This window comes from Cyprinodon variegatus, unplaced genomic scaffold (assembly GCF_000732505.1).
Source record: "Cyprinodon variegatus isolate N-32 unplaced genomic scaffold, C_variegatus-1.0 Scaffold130, whole genome shotgun sequence".
Lineage (NCBI taxonomy): Eukaryota > Metazoa > Chordata > Actinopteri > Cyprinodontiformes > Cyprinodontidae > Cyprinodon > Cyprinodon variegatus.
Genome location: NW_015150583.1, coordinates 66122 through 85440, shown reverse-complemented (window position 1 = coordinate 85440; position 19319 = coordinate 66122).

Here is a 19319-nt window from a genome sequence, read left to right as displayed (position 1 = left end):
CACTGCTGCTTACATTTCATCACTAATGCACTTTAAGTAGAATTATCACAGTTTTTGCAGTTTAATCACACAGCACAGTGCCACAAATGTTGCAAGATTTGAGGGAGCATGCAATGTGCATGCTGACAGCAGGTAACAGGTACCTAGGTGACTGTAGTTGTTTGGAGAATTATATTATGCAGAGCTAGTTTACAACTTTTCTTAACTTTTATTTGTTTTTTTTCCATTTGCTGTACTTTCCCTTTTTATTTTTTGGTGTGTTAACCTGTGGATTCTTGCCGCATTAGTATTTATGCGTTGTCTGCGGGTTAAGTATTTGCAGTTTTTTTTAAATTGGCTGCTTTCTATTTTCTGTGATTTCAGCATTTATCTTTTGCAGGTGTTTTGTGTGTTTGCCATTTAGTCTTATTTCTGTGTTTGCACTACTAATTGGATTTGATGTACATTCCTGACTTTAATAGTGTTTGCACCCCTCGTACACTGTCAGGAATAGAGTGAAAAAAAAAATCTAGACCACACTTTCAAGAATAAAAAACATGTACCTTCTTATTTCAATTTTGGACACTAATTTACATATATTTTAAATGATCAGAGATGTTTTGCTGAAATAGAAAAAAAAAATTGTCATAGATACTGTGCCATTTTGATTCCCCTCTTTAAGGACTCTTTAACATGAAAATGTAAGCAATTTTCATACAATCTTGTATTGAAAAATTGCACAGCACTAGAAATACACAAAAACATTTCCAGTAAACCCAGTTACTGTATGTAGCTTCCTCCATATTTTCCAGGCTTCTGATGAGAACATGCAACACTGCTGCACTTGTGCTGTTTTATTATCCAGCGTTAAATAAGCATTGGCTGGGTTTACTCAGCATGTTGCCATATTTCATTAGAGCCCTTTGGCGGTGTTTGGCTTTTAACAACAAGGCTGGTTTTATCTTTCGAGGACCACTGCCCACTTCCACAAGCAGGCCATTTCATCTGAGACTCCAGGTGTTTGGAAGTTTAAAGTCAGAAAAGCATGGTGGGAGGCAGAAGTAAACAGCATGCATACATGCCTTTTTATATAACGACCTTAGCTATTGGCAAGATGCCTTGTTGTGTTTTACAGCTGTACCTACACACAAAGAGTTGCACACACATTAAGAACCAAGACCTCAAGAGGAAAACTTAAAGGGGAAAACATTTGTCCATGATTACCCATTATAATTAATTATCTTCATTCTAGAAAGTATTTGAATAACACCGCTAATAAGAAAATGATTAATTTAGTAGACAGGTAAAAATATTTAGAATTTTATCCCACAAGATATGAATATTTTAACCCCCCCCCTGTTGTCCTGGAGGGGGTTTTGCTAAAAAATGCTAGAATTTGTTTAAAGGGCACCACAAAGAGACTCATATATTCACTCGGCCTACTAAATTCTAAAAAAACAAATCTTATGGGATCTGACAGCATCAGTGGGGAGCAAACCCAATCCAAAATATCTCATAGCACAACTTGCAAAGCCTTAAGCATCTATTAGGGTGCTTTCAGATGAGAGTAAGATTACACTATTCTGTCTGTAAAATACATTACTTATTAGAGCATGATCGGACTGCAGAAACTTTAAATTATCTCCTTCAATGTTTTGGCAATAATGATTTTGCTTCTAGTACATGCCAACTTTTACCCAGCTACTTTCCACACCCTTGAAATGCTCTTTATGTGTCCTTAACATGCTCTATATGCCAGCTGTACTTTCTCATGAGAATTAAACCATGTATGTCAACCTTTTCCACTACCCTGTTGTGGTGACTGTCAAGGTCTCTCGAGAGCGATGCCAAGTTTATAAAGTGGACTTTGCTACTCAACCAATGCAGACTAGCTTATTTCTTAACTGACTATTTTGTTTTTCAGAGTAGTTTTTTAGATCAGAGTTTAAAAAAACAAAAGATACTGATAGGTAAATTATCTATTAATTGGAATAATAGGGGTCCCTATAACAGATAAGTATTTTGACTGTGGTAGAATGTGATGGGTTTGTCTCCAATAGCACTGCAATAACTTAGTTGAAGTGCTGCTTGCAGGAGGAAGCTCTTGTTTAGACTTGAGGCCAGCGTGACCTGGTCTGCTTCAAATACCATGTGACAAATTAACAGCAGCACATGCATGAGCCTTTTCACTGATGCATTGTGACAGCTGCCACCACGATCCCCAACTTCTCAGCACCCATTTATGGTAAGGATGTTTTATGGATGAACAAAACAGTTGGGGAATTATCATTAATGCATGATATTGAATAATAACCCTGGAAGATTTTAGTCTTAAAGGAGATGTTCTAATTTAGTGTTCAGCAACCTTGATCCTGTTTTAGATGTGTCTCTGCTACAGCACATCTGGTTGAAATTATTGTATTACTTCTTTAGCAGACATCAAGTGTCTGAAATACCTGTCAGTCAGCCATTTATTCGAGGAAGTGGGTTGCAGCATAGACACCTTAAATATGCAGGACATTTGGCCCTGAGGGCCAGGGTTGGGAGACAGTGTCCTAGAGGATGTTTTACACCAGTGTGAGGTTCTTACTTTGTGTGACAGCATATTTTACTATTGTCATGGTTACAACACCTAAAGAACCTCAGTAGATATTGTAAGTTCTTGGCCTTGCTTTTACAAAAAGATGTATGTAGTACCCAGCATCCACAAAGCAGCTGTAACTTGCATTTAAAAAAAAAAAGCACAGACACACATACATACTTTCCAACACACAAGCTTTTGTGCTCATTCATTTTTGCAGACAGATTTGAGTGTTTAACCATAAATCTGCAAGGAAACAAGAATGGTCTAATTAACTATTCACTGTATTTTCAGCTTCAGTTTGATATAAGTTAGAGAAGTTAATTCCTTCAAAATTAATTACTTTTTCAAACTTTGCTGGAGTGAGCCATTTCCATATTTTTAATCCGAGTAAGGCAAAAAATGTCTGTAGCAAATTACACTACAAGCTGTATTGATGAAGTGGAGGAACTTTGCATTTTGAGTAGAGGTTGCTACGTTTCAACAAAAGTCAGGAGTCTGCAGGTGTTTTTGAAGTGTCACATAATGTTGCACTTATATAGGAAGGTTTTTAACATTTTGGCATTTTTATTCCCAAATTAGTAAATAAAAATCAAAATAATGTGGCTCAAATGATAATAACTAAAGTCCCTCCAAAGGCATGGATACTGTAAAATTTGATTAATTTTATTCAGAAGTTTTAGTGTTTTGGATATTTACCTATTTACAATAAAGTGCTGCCAAATGTAAAAGCTCCCTCAAATTGTGTGAAATGTAGAATTCAAAGTAGGAAAATCACAGAAATATATTGGGTCTAATAAATACTAGAGTTTCTGTCTGATTGCCCCCACTTTAGATTCCAATGGCTAAATATTAAGGCTGTTATGATATACTTACTGCACGTTAATACATTTATGACCATATGTAGCACTGTATTTCGTGAGCTCTTTGCTTTTCTGTTGTGATATTGAAAAAAAAAATTCCTACCCAGGCTGTTTTCCTTTATTTCTGTCTCACTGTAGTGAAGTGAATTCCAGTTTTAAACCAATACTGTTTAAAGCTTCAGTTTCTTTTTCAGAGATGGAGAATCCATTATTGCAAGTGCTGGACACTGCATGCTTTTTTTTTTTTTTTTTTTTTGATAAACAGCATAGAACAATGTTACATATCATTATATATTACTACATACTACAACTTCCCGGTTCAGAACTACAAATCCCATATCAGAGCATCAAGTTACAGATGTGTTTTGACACAGTCACTCACTCTGATATCACATTCTCAAGTTGCGGCATCTTTAAATTTACCGTAAAAACCCCTTTAACCCTTAGTTACTGATATATCCATAATCTGCTGGTAAAATTGCACAACAGCAATTTCTTCATTTGCATGAAGGGATAAACATTTAAACATTTAACAAGTGATGTTAAAACAGATTTTTTCAAAGGAAGTTGGTATATCAACAGACAAATCAAAGAATGAGCTACAACATAAGTTGTATAACCCTAACCCTATACTCTGCTGCTTTTCACTGGAGGATACATTTATATACAGTAATGGCATATTATACTGCTTTCATCAGTCTTAAATTATCCTGATCAGACTGAACAAACAACCTCTGACACCTGCACAATACAACTTCATAATTACTCCCTCTTTCGAGAGCACATAGTTAGCCTTTTCAATGTCAAGAAACAATGTAACAGCAGTCTCTTTGCATGCAATTACTTTTTTTTATGTTGCAGTCCAGTGAAAGAATAAACTTATTTTGGCTTTAGTACAGCCTAGAACCACACTGATAGGAAGCAACATCTCCATTCCTCTCAAGCATATAACAGTCTGTCTGTCATCATTCTATGGATTACCACTACACATTTTCTTTTAAGCCAGAGCTATTGGTCAATAGAAAGCCTGGCCTTTAGCCCCTCAACCTGGTTTCTGAATAGGAATGACAACAACCTGTTACCAGGCTGCTGGAAAATACCTCTCAATCCACACATTATAAACATACCATATATCCTGCAGGACACCTTCACTAATATTTTCAAAACCTCATAAACCAATCTGTCTTTCCCTGGAGCAGTATTTCCTCCTCAACCTATTGCACCATACAGTTCTTCTGTGAATAAAAAAAAGACATCAACTTGATCAAAGTCATAGTAATTTGTTTTAAGCATATAAAACCCTTTACCTAGACTCATCTTTCTAATATCTTCTTCTTCTAAGTTGGCAAAAATTGCGAACAATTTTTGACACTTAAACTGCTCTGTTTTCAGAAGTGGACAAGTACCCACCAAGTAAACGTTGCTTGGTCAACACAACAGATTCAAATGGTTTGAAGGCCCTTCCATCTCAAAGAAGATCCCTTCTTCTTTAGCAACAACTGAGATACAGTAAAGCCTGATGAAGTATCACTTTGCCTGGTAGCCCATATTGATTTAACAAGAAATGCCAAAAAGACATGTATTCACAACAAATGAATTACTTGAAATCCAAGCAGTCTGCATCATCTCTGGGGGTGTGGCAACTCTACTGCATTTGACTATCAATCTTTTTTAAAGCTTTTGCCGAAGAAACTGTTTCCTTTTTTTTATATTCTCAACTAGACATGCTTTTGCAACATGATCACAACTCGACTACCACCACAATTACAGCACTTACACTTCTAGTGTAATCTTATCTATCATGTTGTCCACAATACTTTCCACATTTAACATTTCCTAGACACAGTGCTGCTACATGGCCAAAATGCAGACAGTTGAAACGGTGAAGAGGAGGACACACATATTATTTAATTTGATAAACAAGGTACGGCAAACTTACCATCAGAGGTAAGGATTATTCTCCAAAGGGCATCAGTACTGCAGTGCTGCTATCCTGCTATGTCTTACATTTTTGATTTTTCCTTATTTCATCTTTGGAAATGTCTGTTTTATCCCTATGAATGACTCCTTTCACTCCCTGACACAGGCTAACACCTGGGATGAAGATTTCCAGGCCTACTATCTAAATGCTTTGGCATTTTCCCTTTAAGCTTTAGATCTACAGAAGATTAAAACATTACCACTAGGCAGACCCTAGGTATGTAAATATCATCAATCTTCACAGATTAAAGTTTTAATGCATTTAACGGTCTAGCATATCCATTCTTGAACTTAAAACTAAACAACCTCCCTTAATGTCTAACCTGATAATTTTAGGGAACTCCCCATCACACACATTGCTGCAAGAGTGATCTCCCTTCCCCCACCCTGGGAATAATTAATCCCTTCTCTTTCTTCCCCGTAAAGCCAGGGACACCCACTCAAGGAAACAAAGCACTAGAAAACAAAAATCAACAAGAAATCCCATCGCCTTATGTCCGAACAAAGCACACCCAAACAAGCACATTGTATAATCTGTGCATGTAGCTCCCATATTCATATTTATATTTATACACAACTTTTTACAGTCCTTAACTATTACTTTTTGCTTGTATATACACCTGTAATAATATTTATATCCTGTATAGCATTTCTGGATAGGTGCAAACCACATTTCGTTGCTTTATACTCGTTACAGTGCAATGACAATAAAGTTGAATTCTATTCTATTCTATTATAAAGTTCAGTCCCCTAGTCTCGGACTGAACTTTAAGACGAGGTTATTGACTCACATGTTCAGCTTCATCCTCCACCAAAGAGACATGGTCACTAGCCTTTGCTTTCTCCCTGCAGAGGTTCCTGCCTCAGATGCCCTCACTGTTCCCTGTAATCCTTTTACTTAATAAATGTTGTTTAGAAATCCAACTGTCTGTTTGCGCCGAAAACTTGGTCCTCTATTCTGAGCCTTGACAATTATATCAACTCTTTTGTTGACTGATCACATTTAATCATATAAAACCCTAATAAAGTTCATGGAAGTCTGCAGCTGTAATATGGCAAAGTTAGTAAGTGGTAACAATACTGCTGTACGATAGTAGCACAGAATATTTCCTGTAAAAAAAAAAAATTGAAAGTGTAAGGTCTGTACATCAGTATGTATTAAAATTGTCAACACCAAGAATTCAAAGTAACTGAAAAAAATAAAATATTTCCGAATATTTCTAGAATTTACAAGGGCAGTTTTTATGTTTTAAGCCACAGATCATATCTATACATCAGATATGCAAAGTAGAGTTGATATTGTCTTGACAAACAAAAAAAAACTGCCATTCGTTTGTCTCTAGGAAGGCATCTTTATTTCTTCTTTGTTTGCTTTCAGTGTAAAGGAAGCGATAGCACTATCCAAGATGGAGCAAAAAACAGATGCCAAATTAGGCGTGGCCTATCCCGTAATGTAACTGCTGGCCTTATATATCTTATATGGTCTGTTAGTGACACGATTGCCATCATGATTTCTTACAGAGAAGCACCTGCCTGCTCCTTTAGACATCACACTAATGTGTTCAGAGAAGTGGAAAGTAATGGATATCTAAAAGGGGATTTAGAGAAGTGACACCATTCATAGCTATTTGAGTTGTATATCTTATAGATTGTAGACATTGTGGATTTCATTTAAATATTTCTATACAACAAACACATTTAAAAAAACAGGCTGCAATGGCAGTAAATCTAAGCCTATGCATCAGTGACATGAGGCAAGCGGACACACCTGCAAAGCAGAAAGATATTATGCAGCATAACTCTCTTTCCCACATCTGTTGAGGAAGAGACTGAATGATTTATTTATCAGCACCCAATTAAAACTTCAGGAACAAGAACACTTCAATAGGAATATAAATATCAAATAGAGTAAGCTCTACATGACTATTTAGTCATGCAATCTGGCTTCTTTACCACTGTATGCTGGCAAGAGAAGTAGAAGCTGAAGATGAGGAAATGAAAGGGAAAACACTTAGATCCCTTGTGCAGAAGAAAATAAAATCCTTAATTTTGCTCACGTCATTTTCACCAGTTCCTCTGCTCTTTCTTGTTATTTCTTTTTTATGTTCTCTTTATTCTTAAGAGAAACTGGGTATGTATTTGACGGAGGCTCTGTCCACAGTGCGGTCCAATTGATTGGCCTCACTTGGTTTAGTGAGGAATACATGTTGTGGGCTGATTGTGTGGCATTTGTTGAGCTCACAGGGGAGTCAAGAGCAGTATTGTTGGGAGTGAATATAGATTTGGGAGAAGCTGAAAATGGTCTCCCTTCTTTCATAGAAGTCATGTACATGTGAAATCACAGTAACTGCAACTAACATTGGTGTTTGATACATACGACCACACAACAAAAGCCATCCTTTCCTTCACTGCCGTCATCTGTAAAAATCTTTTCAGCTCTCCTAACATCTTTATCAAATCTCTTCCTAACAGCAAAAGATGGATTGTTAATGCACAGCATACATGGCCTACTTTGTGCTCAATCTATCAAGCCTATGATACTTTAAGAATAAGTGTCTATCCTCACACATGATCTGAAATTCATTTGAAAGTCATTACTTAATTAAAAAAGATTGGTATCAGGAGGTTAAAGAAGGGGAAAAAATCTCACAGGAGGATAAGTGATTTCCACAGAGATGTACACATCTATTATAGGCTTATAAAAATATGCTGAGAATAAATGTAGAGCAGAGAGTTGCCAAAATGTGGCCTTTTACAGAAGCATACACATTTTCTGGCACAGAACTAAAATAAAATGCTTTAAAGTAATTGTTTTATTGCAGTTGCGTAACCTCACAGAAAAATTCCAACCCTAACTTTGAAATAATTAAAATTTACATTTATACACATATTAGTTTTTTTTTTTTTTGGTGGCATCCCTAGCAATATTTGCAAATGAATTGTAATAAAAAACATTTGCTTAACTTAGCCACATGCCAAAAAGGTGAAGAGGGACTCATATTCATCATTGCACTGTCTTGATATCAATCCGAAGGCATAACAACTAATGGTCATTATGTATCTGCCAAACTGTAGGGTATATTAACAAGTAAAGTGTTCTAAATGTTAGGATTTTAACCGTATATATGTGGTTTTGTCGGATGAGACTCAACTTAAATTTTTACACAACAACCACATCATGAGAGTTGGCATGAAACAAAATATGAATAAGTGGAAATGTATTTTGATGTCAACTGTTCAGTAGGATTGAGTGTATTTGATGCTGTGGGGCTGTTTTTATTTCAAAGGCTCTGAAATCTTTTGACATTATGAGCCTTAAAGAACCTTAGAAGCTGAAGAACTTAATTTAAAAATATGACAAATTCTACCTCTAATGATGTGTTCAGATCGGCCGTGTTTTCAGCGTTAAAGCCCTCTGATTTACATGCAAAGACATTGGGAGACGGCCTTGAGGGGTCCAGTGGCACTTCAGAGTATTGCGAGCGGCGCATCCGAGCATTTTGGCCTCCGAGTGTTCAGGCCTTTGAGGGTTCTGGCGTCGGAGCATCTGAGCTTCCATCGCTGGAGTTCAGTAAATTTCAGTAACTTTTGCTGCTTGATGCTGGAGTGTCAATCAGAAAAGTTGAACCAGGAATTTTTTTGGGGAGATGGATAATACTTTAGCTGCAAGCTGTTGTTGCTTCTGCAGAGCTTGTGCATATGAAAAACAAATACATTTGGGGTTGAACTACGGTTTAAAAAAAAAAAATGAAGAATGTATTGTTATGTAGAAGGAAGGGGTTCTTCCAAAAAAGTTTAAAAAAAAAAACATTCCAATTGACTTTGTTTCAGAGTTTAAAGACGTTTCGCTTCCCATCTAGGAAGCTTTTCGAATACAAATCTCAGAAATAGGGCTGAGTTCAGGGCTTTATAGAGTGGACCAAAAACAAAGCCTTGTTTTGAATTAGAAAACATGCAATTTAAACTGGACGAAGTGGTCCGCCCATTAGGAATAGTCAGTCATTTCGGTTCTTTGTTAGCCTGCAATACCCCATACCTGTCTATGTCTCTGAAAAGGGGTCCTTAGGGGGAAGTGTTGGCTTCAACAGGTACAACCCCCACCCTCTGTTTGGGGGTGGGGGTTGTGACAATAGCGTGAAGGAATCAAAGGAAGGGGTTCATGATCAACAAAACTAACTTACGACTACTTCGGTCCTATAACCTCAGTTGTATAGAAAACGTGTGCTGAAAATTAAAGGAGCATAAAAAAGACTCAGATCTAGAGAGAGCATCTAAAAAGGATCTTTAGATTATCTATGTGGGGACCAGCAGAATGAGTTAAGTAAACAACACTGAGCATCAGACTTCTGAATAGTGACTAAATGCTGCATTCCTGTCAAAAGGGGATGGTAAATGTGATTGGAGGAATACCTCATTCAAAGACAAACAAAAATACCAACTTTCCTTTTGTTAAGTATTCAAAAAAATTGCCTTACACAAATTAAATGCCCAAATTCCCTCTCCTTCAGCCAGAGAGGAACATATAACAAGAATAACAAGCACAACCTGTCTGTCATATTTTGGCATCTTGGCCAACACATACGAATTGCAGTACAGAGGCAAGTGCATGATCCCTTGCCAGTTTCACACCTGCAAGCACTGCTGTTGTGACAGCAGGTTTTATTTGTGCTCTGCTCAGTAGAGTTTGACGTGCTTAACTATAGTGAACAAGTTAGTTTCATTTAAAGCAAAACGGTGTAAGGAGTTCAGACAATGTTTATTAAGTTGGTTGGCATCAAAAGAAATTTGTCTGTTTTTTTACAGTTTTACTTAACAACAGAGAGGAGTGATTTTAGGCTGGCACAGGGAAATTACTGTCAACAATGATTGGTTCGTTGGAACTCGGTAGCAGAGGAGCAAGTGTGATAGTGATATAGAGGCAGCAGCTGTGAGAAGATGAAGCTTGAAGAAAAATCTAGGTGACATTAATGAAGATGCTCAGCCAGCAGAAAAAAAGGCCATATAACATGCCATATAACAGGGAAGAAAAAAACTCTCTGATTAGTGGGGCACATTAAGTCTATATTCCAGAGAATATTTCACACAGTGTTACGAACAACAAAATTAGTGCAAATGTCAAAAAAAGCACTTTATCCCGCTAAAGAAATCTAAGCTGGCCACCAGTTTTCAAGATGGCAGCTTGAGTATCATTGAACATGAGGCAGACATGAAATCTGAGGTTTAGGGTTGGAGCAACTAAAGATGCATTCACACCAAAGGTGATTCCAGCGACTGGAACGATCCGTTTAGATTTTATCACTATGTAGAGTTACATTTAGAGTGCAACAATTCAACATGATTCAGCAAACACCCTTTTAGCAATACGACAGGAGCGATTATAGCAATTAGAGAGCGACTGTCCCTGGAAGTAATATCACAAGGTCACGTCGCATCATGACAACCAATCAGGGATCGGATGTTGCTGTAATGTAGGTAAAGGAGCACAGAACAGACAAAACTTTTTCAAATCAAAATGGAATATAGAAAAGATAATGTTGACATAGGATGGCAAGGAATGTATTTATGAGATGTTTTGGGTAGCTTTAAAAAAAAAGCCATTTTAATGTAGCCCTTCAAAGGACTGTTATATTATTCATCATTAGTTTTTCACAAAAACTCCTGAGTGCAGCCTCTCACCGCATCTTTCTTGCTCTGATCTATCGCTGTCCTTAGCTGATCTCACCCTGTTCCCACTTTCAGCCCAAGACTGGGCCTCGGCTAACCCCCACCTCTGCCCAGCTTAGGTTTTCTCTTTTGCCAGTGCTGTTTCCCTATTCAGCTCTAGCAATACTCCGTGAAGCCGGATACACCACTGAAAGCGATTGTCATCCAGATGAACCTCCTTGAGTAAGTTGAGAACCTGGTGAAACTAGAGACGTCATTGCCAGTGGCTTTGTTGAGCTTTCCATTACAAGTAAATCTCTAAGATCTTGTAGGTTAGAAAAAATATTGGAAACCAATTGCCTTGAAAAATGTGAGTACAGATAAGTAGTAGTTTAAGTTTTGTTAACTTAAGATATAGGTTTTAACTGTAATGAAGTTTTTGTGGTATAAATTTATATTCCCAGAGTTCATTTCATTTAGTTTAGTGACATTGCAATTTAGTAAAAGAAAGTAAACCATCAAATTTCAGGGAGGTTCCCATTAGGATGACAGTGCTTTTTAACTAACAATATTGCATCAAAGAGTTTTGTCTTTTTTGACATGAAAAAAAGTATACATTTTATCTTATTCATTTAAACTCAGAAGTTATTTAATCTTTATTATCATTGTCTTAATTACCCAAAAAGAGTTCATATAATTGCACTTTACTGCACACATGCTCTAAGGATCCTTAAATAGATGTCGCAACCACAACAACAACCTGAGTCAGGGTGTTATGTGGTCTCACCTATTGCCCAAAAGTCAGCCAGTGAGGTACTGATCTGCATAAATCTTGACCACTTTCAAATACTTAGCTTTTACACATGAACTCAATGATTCTTTCCTCTGTTTTAAAGTTATTTACACAACCAAAGACTTTAAAAGAGTTTACTGCAAGGTTGTTGGACTTCAACAGTGGGCACGGTGCTATAAGCATTCATTTCTCAGTGTAATATTAATCTTCTTAAGTTTTCTACTGCTCGTTAATACTACATATAATGGTGCTGTAAAGTGTTGAAAACTATTCTATAAGGGGCAGGTTGAAAATCCAAATATTTTTTCCATTAGCTGCATTTCACTGTGCGACAAAAGTTTGGTTCGGATATCTTTTGCATTGGATCAAAGCATTTCTGCCTATGCCTTAATTTGTTCCAATTCCTTTTTCTTTTTTTTTAGCTCGCTTCTGACTATAAATTATTAAGCATATCTAATGTAGTTCATACTTTAAGCTTTTTAATGACCAGAGTCACTGTCTACTCTAAAACAGCCAGATGATTTAGCAGTTATCTTCACTTTGTATAGTTATTTCATGTTTTTGTTAAAGTTCAGATTAAAAAAAATGTTCCTTTAACAGCCAATTAGTGCCATTTTGAGAAAATGTTATTTGTCTTTCTTTAACTTTGTATTGTTAATCAAAAACAAACATATCTCTTTTTAGCATTAATTCTACTTTAGTGAAAGCTTTTGTCAGTGTCAGGCTCCACAACTAGACAAAGTGAGTATAAATGAGAGAGGTGGGTGTCTTTTGACAGATGAGTGAAATCAGTCACAAAACAGCACCACATCTGTAAAATTAATAGAAAAGCTTTTCCTAACAGGGAGCCTGGCTGACACGCTGGCAGCCTGCCACCTATCACCAGCGTGTCCTTATTACCTCTGACATATCAGAAGTGATGCGCTCTGTGACGGCTGTAATAAACTAGAATCTTTTACATCCATGGTCTCTGCTGACAGGTGCACATCATCAGCATGTTCCATTTGATCCTGTCTTAGTGTCTTTTTCCACCTGTCACTCATGTGCAAACGACAGATGGTAACACGAGGGGACAATTAGATTTACAGAGAAAGGGCTGATAATGTTGGATTAGATTAAGCTTTAGTGTTATAAACAGCATACAGGCCATGTCAGTCAGGTAACCACCTGTCTCTCTTTGGTACTTCTGTCTTTTGCTGGACATTTTTCAATCAATGATGTGTCTGTTTGACACAGTACTTCTACTGTTACCACATCAGGAGTGAGGTTTGAGCAAATGCACTGAGGCTTGGTAAAGATTTGTCAGATCGCTCTAGAAGTAAACCCTGTGCACAAGCCTAGCTTGGGATGATTTATTGGGCTTATTTCTGAGAATGGTAAAGTGAAATTAATCATGTTCCCACCTGACGCTGCTGCTCAGCAGTGATAAATGACAAGCTGCCAGGGACAGACAGTGAACCATCCATGCAGCATTCACCAATGTGCTCTTTCCTCAGATAGCCTGACCTGGGGTGTTGTCTTGACAGATGCCCCCCCATCTCTGCCCCACTGAATGGTCAGTACAAGGCATAAGTGGGATATGCCCCATTCCCTGTACTTCTACTTCAATCCTACCCCAAATGGGTATCCATGCAGGAGCTTAATGACTTGGCAACAGTTTGCCAAGCGGATGGGAAATGAAGCAGGGACTTACCCTATTAAACAAATATTTTGTCTAATGGCTGGGCCAGCAAAGGCCACACAGCAAATTATGTATTTCACTCAAAAAACAGAAAATAAAACGTCATGCAAAGGAACAAATGCAGCAGCAGTTTGGCAAATGTTATCTCTAATTTACTCTACTTATATGGAGATAGCTTAGGCTATTGACTTAGCAGGCGGAGGTGAGTAGAGTCCCCAAAACTGTATTCAAATATCACAACCTTATCAACTCAATAACTCAATAAAAGTAGATAGAAGTCCAATGAATTACGCAAGTTACAGTAAAAAAAATATTTTCAAAAATTGCTACTTCACAAGTAAGTAATTCTTTGAACATAACTTTTGATTTAATAATATCAGAGAAATGTTATGTGCCAACTCTGGTATTTTAAAGACTGAATTCAATTAGAAAAAAAAAAAAAAGTAACATGATAACAAAATAAGAAATTGATGCACAAGAAGGAATCAATCTTCCAAGTCTATTTTTTCCAACCCAAAACTTATGAAAAAGATCCTCACAATTATTAATGTATGGATGTTAAGACGGGTAAAAAAGTTCTGCTACAATTTTCATTGTGTATTCACATGATTTCTAAATAGTTCAAGTTACTGGGTACTTTTTTGTAAAACTGCAAATTATTTGCTCACCTTTTTATTCATAATGTACATACCGTAATAAGCGCATGTTAAAAAAAAACATCTGAATATGAAAATGAAGAGTATCAGATTTGAAAGGGGATGACACTTGCCCTCTATTTTACATGGAAGAGATTCTGACATTGCGACAGTCTGCAAATAAAGTGAAAAATGTATCAAGTCATTCTAAGAAAACTTTGTGATACAGTAGCTGTCCTAAAAAGAGGTAAGGATGACTCAGAGAACAGTGGATAAAGAACTTTGTGGACTGGTGCCAGCAGAACCACTTTTTGATTAATGTGGGGCAAGCAAAAGAAATGGTGGTGGACTTTAGCAGGTTATTACCCACCCCACTGACTGGTGAAAATCCAGAGAACCTATAGTAAACTAGAGTATGTATCCCAGTATTAACAAACTGGACTGGAGTAAAACCATGGATTATCTTTACAAGCACCCTACTTGTAAAAATTACAGTGCAAAACACTTCTAGACACCTACTAGTGGAATCATTGACTATTTGTAGCGTGGTATGTTGAAGCAGCAGCCTTTTCTACAGCTCATAGAAAGCAGTTGGATAAGGCCTATAGGAAGGCCAGCTCAATCCTTAAATAATCCTTGAGCTCATTGTAGTTGTTGGTTGACAAGAGGACTACTGTATAACCAAACCTTTATGGGTGGGAGACATTGTGGGTCTAATACTCCATGATTAACCTGTTACAGAACTGAAAAGTTTTGCCATTGAAAGACTAATGCATCCTAAGGATACAAAGGAGAGCTACTGCGGGTCATCATGGATCTGCTATTAGATTTCATAATCTTTACTATAGCTTCTACAGTTCACACCTGCCTATTTGCACAGTTTACATTATAGGTGCTCAGCTTTTACCTGGTCCATTAGTGTATTTTTGTATTAATGCTGTTTTTAGTCTTTTTACATTATTTTCTATCACCAGACATTAAAAACTACTGACATATATTGTCATATATTCAAGTATTTAAATCATAACATTATTTTTGTAGCCTATTATTAACTTTATAATTTTCTATGTGAACATTATTACTGTTCAATCCGTGATGTGCTCATATTTTCTTCCAATGTTATGTTCCTGTGTGCAGTATGCTGAAATCTTAGCAAAGACATGATTTGCCAGAATATCAGAGGTTTTTTTGTTTGACATTAAAAGGATGTACAGTACACACATCTTTATTAACTTTTCTGGCCATAGAATAATAAACCACATCAAGAAGGGATTCTATATTAATGCACCTAACATGAATTAGATTACACATTACAACAGGTGGACTACATTTTTTTTCCTTTTTTGATAACCAATAACAATAACACAATAACGTTAGAATTCCCTAGTGTTATTGTTGTGCAGAGTTTCCACAATTTAAGATACAGTGCCTTAGGAAAGTATTTGCCCCCCTTGAACTTTATGGATGTTTGACACATTTCAGACTTCAAACATAAATATATAATTTGTTTATTTATTTTTTATTTTTTTGAAGAATCAACAAAAAGAATGACACAATCATGAAGTGGAACAAAAGGTATTGGATTTAAAAAAAAATTTAAACTTTTTTAATAAATGAAAACAGAAAAATTGGGTGTGAAAATGAAAGAGCCCCTTGGGTTAATATTTCGTAGAGCCACCTTTTGCTACAATTACAGCTGCAAGTCACTTGGGGTTTGTCTCCATCAGTTTTGAAGAGACTGAAAGGTTTGTCCATTTATTCCTTGCAAAACAGCTCGAGCTCAGTTAGGTTGGATGGAGAGCCTTTGTGAAAAGCAGTTTTCAGTTCTTTCCTCAGATTCTGTCAAGGCTCAGACAAATGAATGCAGTATTCAAGCAGACAGAACAGGTTAGTTCAAAGGGAAAAAGTTCTGGGTAATGCGACTCATCAGCTGTCCAAAGAGTCCCAGGAGCAGAGCGGAGCAGAGCAGCCAGCAGATGCTGAAGAACAGGAGGGTCCAGGGGCAGACTCCGGAGCAGGTAACTAAGCCGGGATCCAGAACAGAAGATAAGAGTGATGCAGAGGATCCAAGGGGATAATCCAAGCCAGGTTAGGGGACAGATCCAAGGTCATTAACAGGCAGAGTACAAACAACAGTCTGAAAACAGGAGACAGGCAGAAACAGACTGAGACAGGAACAGACAAGAACTCAGGAATCCAGGGGTAAAAGCAGGTCAGATCAGGTAGTCAAATAACAACACAGGTACGCTAGATACTTTTCACACTAGGCTTGAATAATCTTGTACTGGTGCCTGGAAAACAGGCAGCATAAATAGGAGCTGGAAACAGGTGGATCAGACAAGCGATAATGCGCAACCGGGCAGACTTAAACAGGTGAATGGAATGAGCATTCAAGCCAGCCACCAGTACCAAGATCATGACAGATTCTTGATAGAATTCACATCTGGACTTTGGTTTGGCAAATCTAACACCTTGATATGTTAATTTGCGAACCATTCTGTTGTAGATTTTGATTTATGTTTTGGATCATTGTCTTTTGTAGGTAGATAAATCTCTGTCCCAGTTTCAGGTCTTTTGCAGACTCCAACAGGTTTTCTTCCAAAATGGTACTTTATTTGGCGCCATATAGCTTCACACAAATTTAATTATCTTGCCTGTCCCTGCTGAAGAAAAGCAGGTCCAAACCATGATGCTACCACCACCATATTTGACATTGGGATGGTGTTTTTAGGGTGATGAGCTGTGTTGCCTTTACGTTAAACATAACTTTTTCGATTGTTGCTGTTGTTTGCTGTTATTCCCATGTGGCTTGTGGCAAACTTTAAACAAGACTTTTTAAAGATATCATTAAGAGATGGCTTTTTTCCATAAAGGCAAGATTTGGGCAGTATACAACTGATGTGGACAGAATCTCCCACCTCAGCTCTAGGTCTCTGCAGCTCATCTAGAGTGGTCATGGGCCTCTTTGCTGCATCTCTGATCAGTCTTCTCCTTGATTGAACTGAAAATTTAGATGGACGACCAAGTCTCTGTAGAGTTACAGTGGTCTGATAGTCCTGCCATTTTCATTTCCGTGCTCGTTGGGATGGTCTCTGTGCTTTAAACAGGCCTCTGAGACTATCACAGAGCAGGTGGATTTATACAGAGACTTGATTACACACAGCTTGATTCTGTTTATCAATATTACTCATTTAAGTCAACATTGGATCATTCAGAGTTTCCACTGAACTTCTAGAGAGAGTTTGTCTCTTTCATAGTAAAGGGGCCGATTAATTTTGCAAACCCCAATCTTCAGTTTATCTTGTTATCTTTTGTTATGTTTCCTGGATATTTAATACATATAAGTAATGAAGTGTTATTTAAAGAGTTTGTCCCGAGTTATCTTTTTTTAGGGAAAAAAAAACGGAGAGAGAGAGACACAGAGCTTATCTTTAACAATCTGTTAGTTCAATCTCTAACATCATGCTCTCTCTGCTTTTTCCTCATAGTAGCTTCTCCCAATCTGTTTCTGTTTGGCTGTGAAACCATCCTGGAGAGAAATATTAGCTATGCTGCTAGCATCGACACCTTTCTTTATAGATGCTCGAGATCGGTCTGTTTTTCAGTGTAGTCCTGTTTCTCTGACTGTGACTAGCTGGGTATGCTCTCTTCATTCTCTGACATGAGTTGGCTCAGAGCTCATCTGCCTGGCTGTGTGTTTCCTGGACAGGGCCAATTCTTACAGTTGCTTTTTATATTTCTGCTTCTGTCTCCTTGAACCTCAGTCGGCCCCGGCAGATGGCCGCTCACACTGACCCTGGTTCTGCTGGAGGTTTCTTACTGTTAAAGGGGAATTTTTCCTCTTCATTGTGGCTACAAGCATGCTTAGTGTGATGGATTGCATTTGAGTCAATGAGTTGATGCAATCAACTGGTTATCCTTCAAAAACTTTTAATCATTTTGGCTGCATGATCTGGTGAACTCTTAAGTGCCTTGAGATGTGTTGTGAAATAGCCCTATATAGATAAACTGAATTGAATTGAATTTAGGTAATCACTGTTTGTCTCGCCTGCTTTCCGGGTCCTACGTTCTGAGTTTATGACAGTTAATGTATAGGTTAAAAGTTGTTCCTTTGAGAAGAATTACAAGTAACTCCTCAAATTATGACAAAATGCTCTTGAAATGTGTATTTTAGGCTACTTAGGCATTTAGTCGATTAACTGTTTTTTGCAGAATCAACAAATCTGAAACCAATTTTGGGGATTCTTGAAGTAAACTGTAGACCAACTGTCTTTACGTAGTTGCACCTGCAGGGCCTTGCTGTATCACTAATCTTGGAATGTCTGAATTCAGATTTTATGAAATAGGCCATTGCTTTTGTAACCCCCTGACACAACTTCCCTACTCCCAGTCAATGTTATTGTGTTCCTTAGTCTTGCTCCGCCTCTGGAAAACAAGCTTTTAATAGCCATATTAAAAGCAGTCTGCTAAATCATGCTCAGATATCCACAATACACTTAACAACAACAAAAAAAATCTGTTAACTAATATAATCCTGTTATCATACAATATATTATGGAAATCAAATTCTGAGTAAATTTGGAATAATTTGCAAAAAAGTTAGACAGCGTCCACAACAGTATCCTGAAGATTTGCAGGTGCAGTGGTAGCTCAGCCTGCAGCGAGAGAAAGAGACTCTGAAGGTAGATTTATAGACTAAACTCTTATAATCAACCTGTATGTTCTCACTTTGTTTATTTCAAGCTTCTAAATCCCACTTACAATTCACACTGCAAAATTGAAAAATTAAGAAGGTTAATTTGATGTTTTTCTATTTACAAGACAGACACAGGAGGAGACAACTCCGTTGAGTACAGTACCTACCTAAAGGGCTCTTTCAGTTGGTAGACACACCCATGGCAGCACACCTCAGCTCCCCAAACCACCTACCACAACACTCTATAAGTATCAATACTTATTTAGCCAGTTCAGAGTGACAGCACCATTGGCAGGCCTGTTTGTTTGTTTTATGTATAGATAGAAGTGTAGAAGACTTCTTGGAAATAAACGCATTATTTGTGTGAATACATTTTTTATTCCATCTATCCATCTTCTCTCGCTTATTTCATTAGGGTTGTGGTAGGGCCAGTGCCTATGTCCAGCAGTCTATAGCGAGAGGGGGACT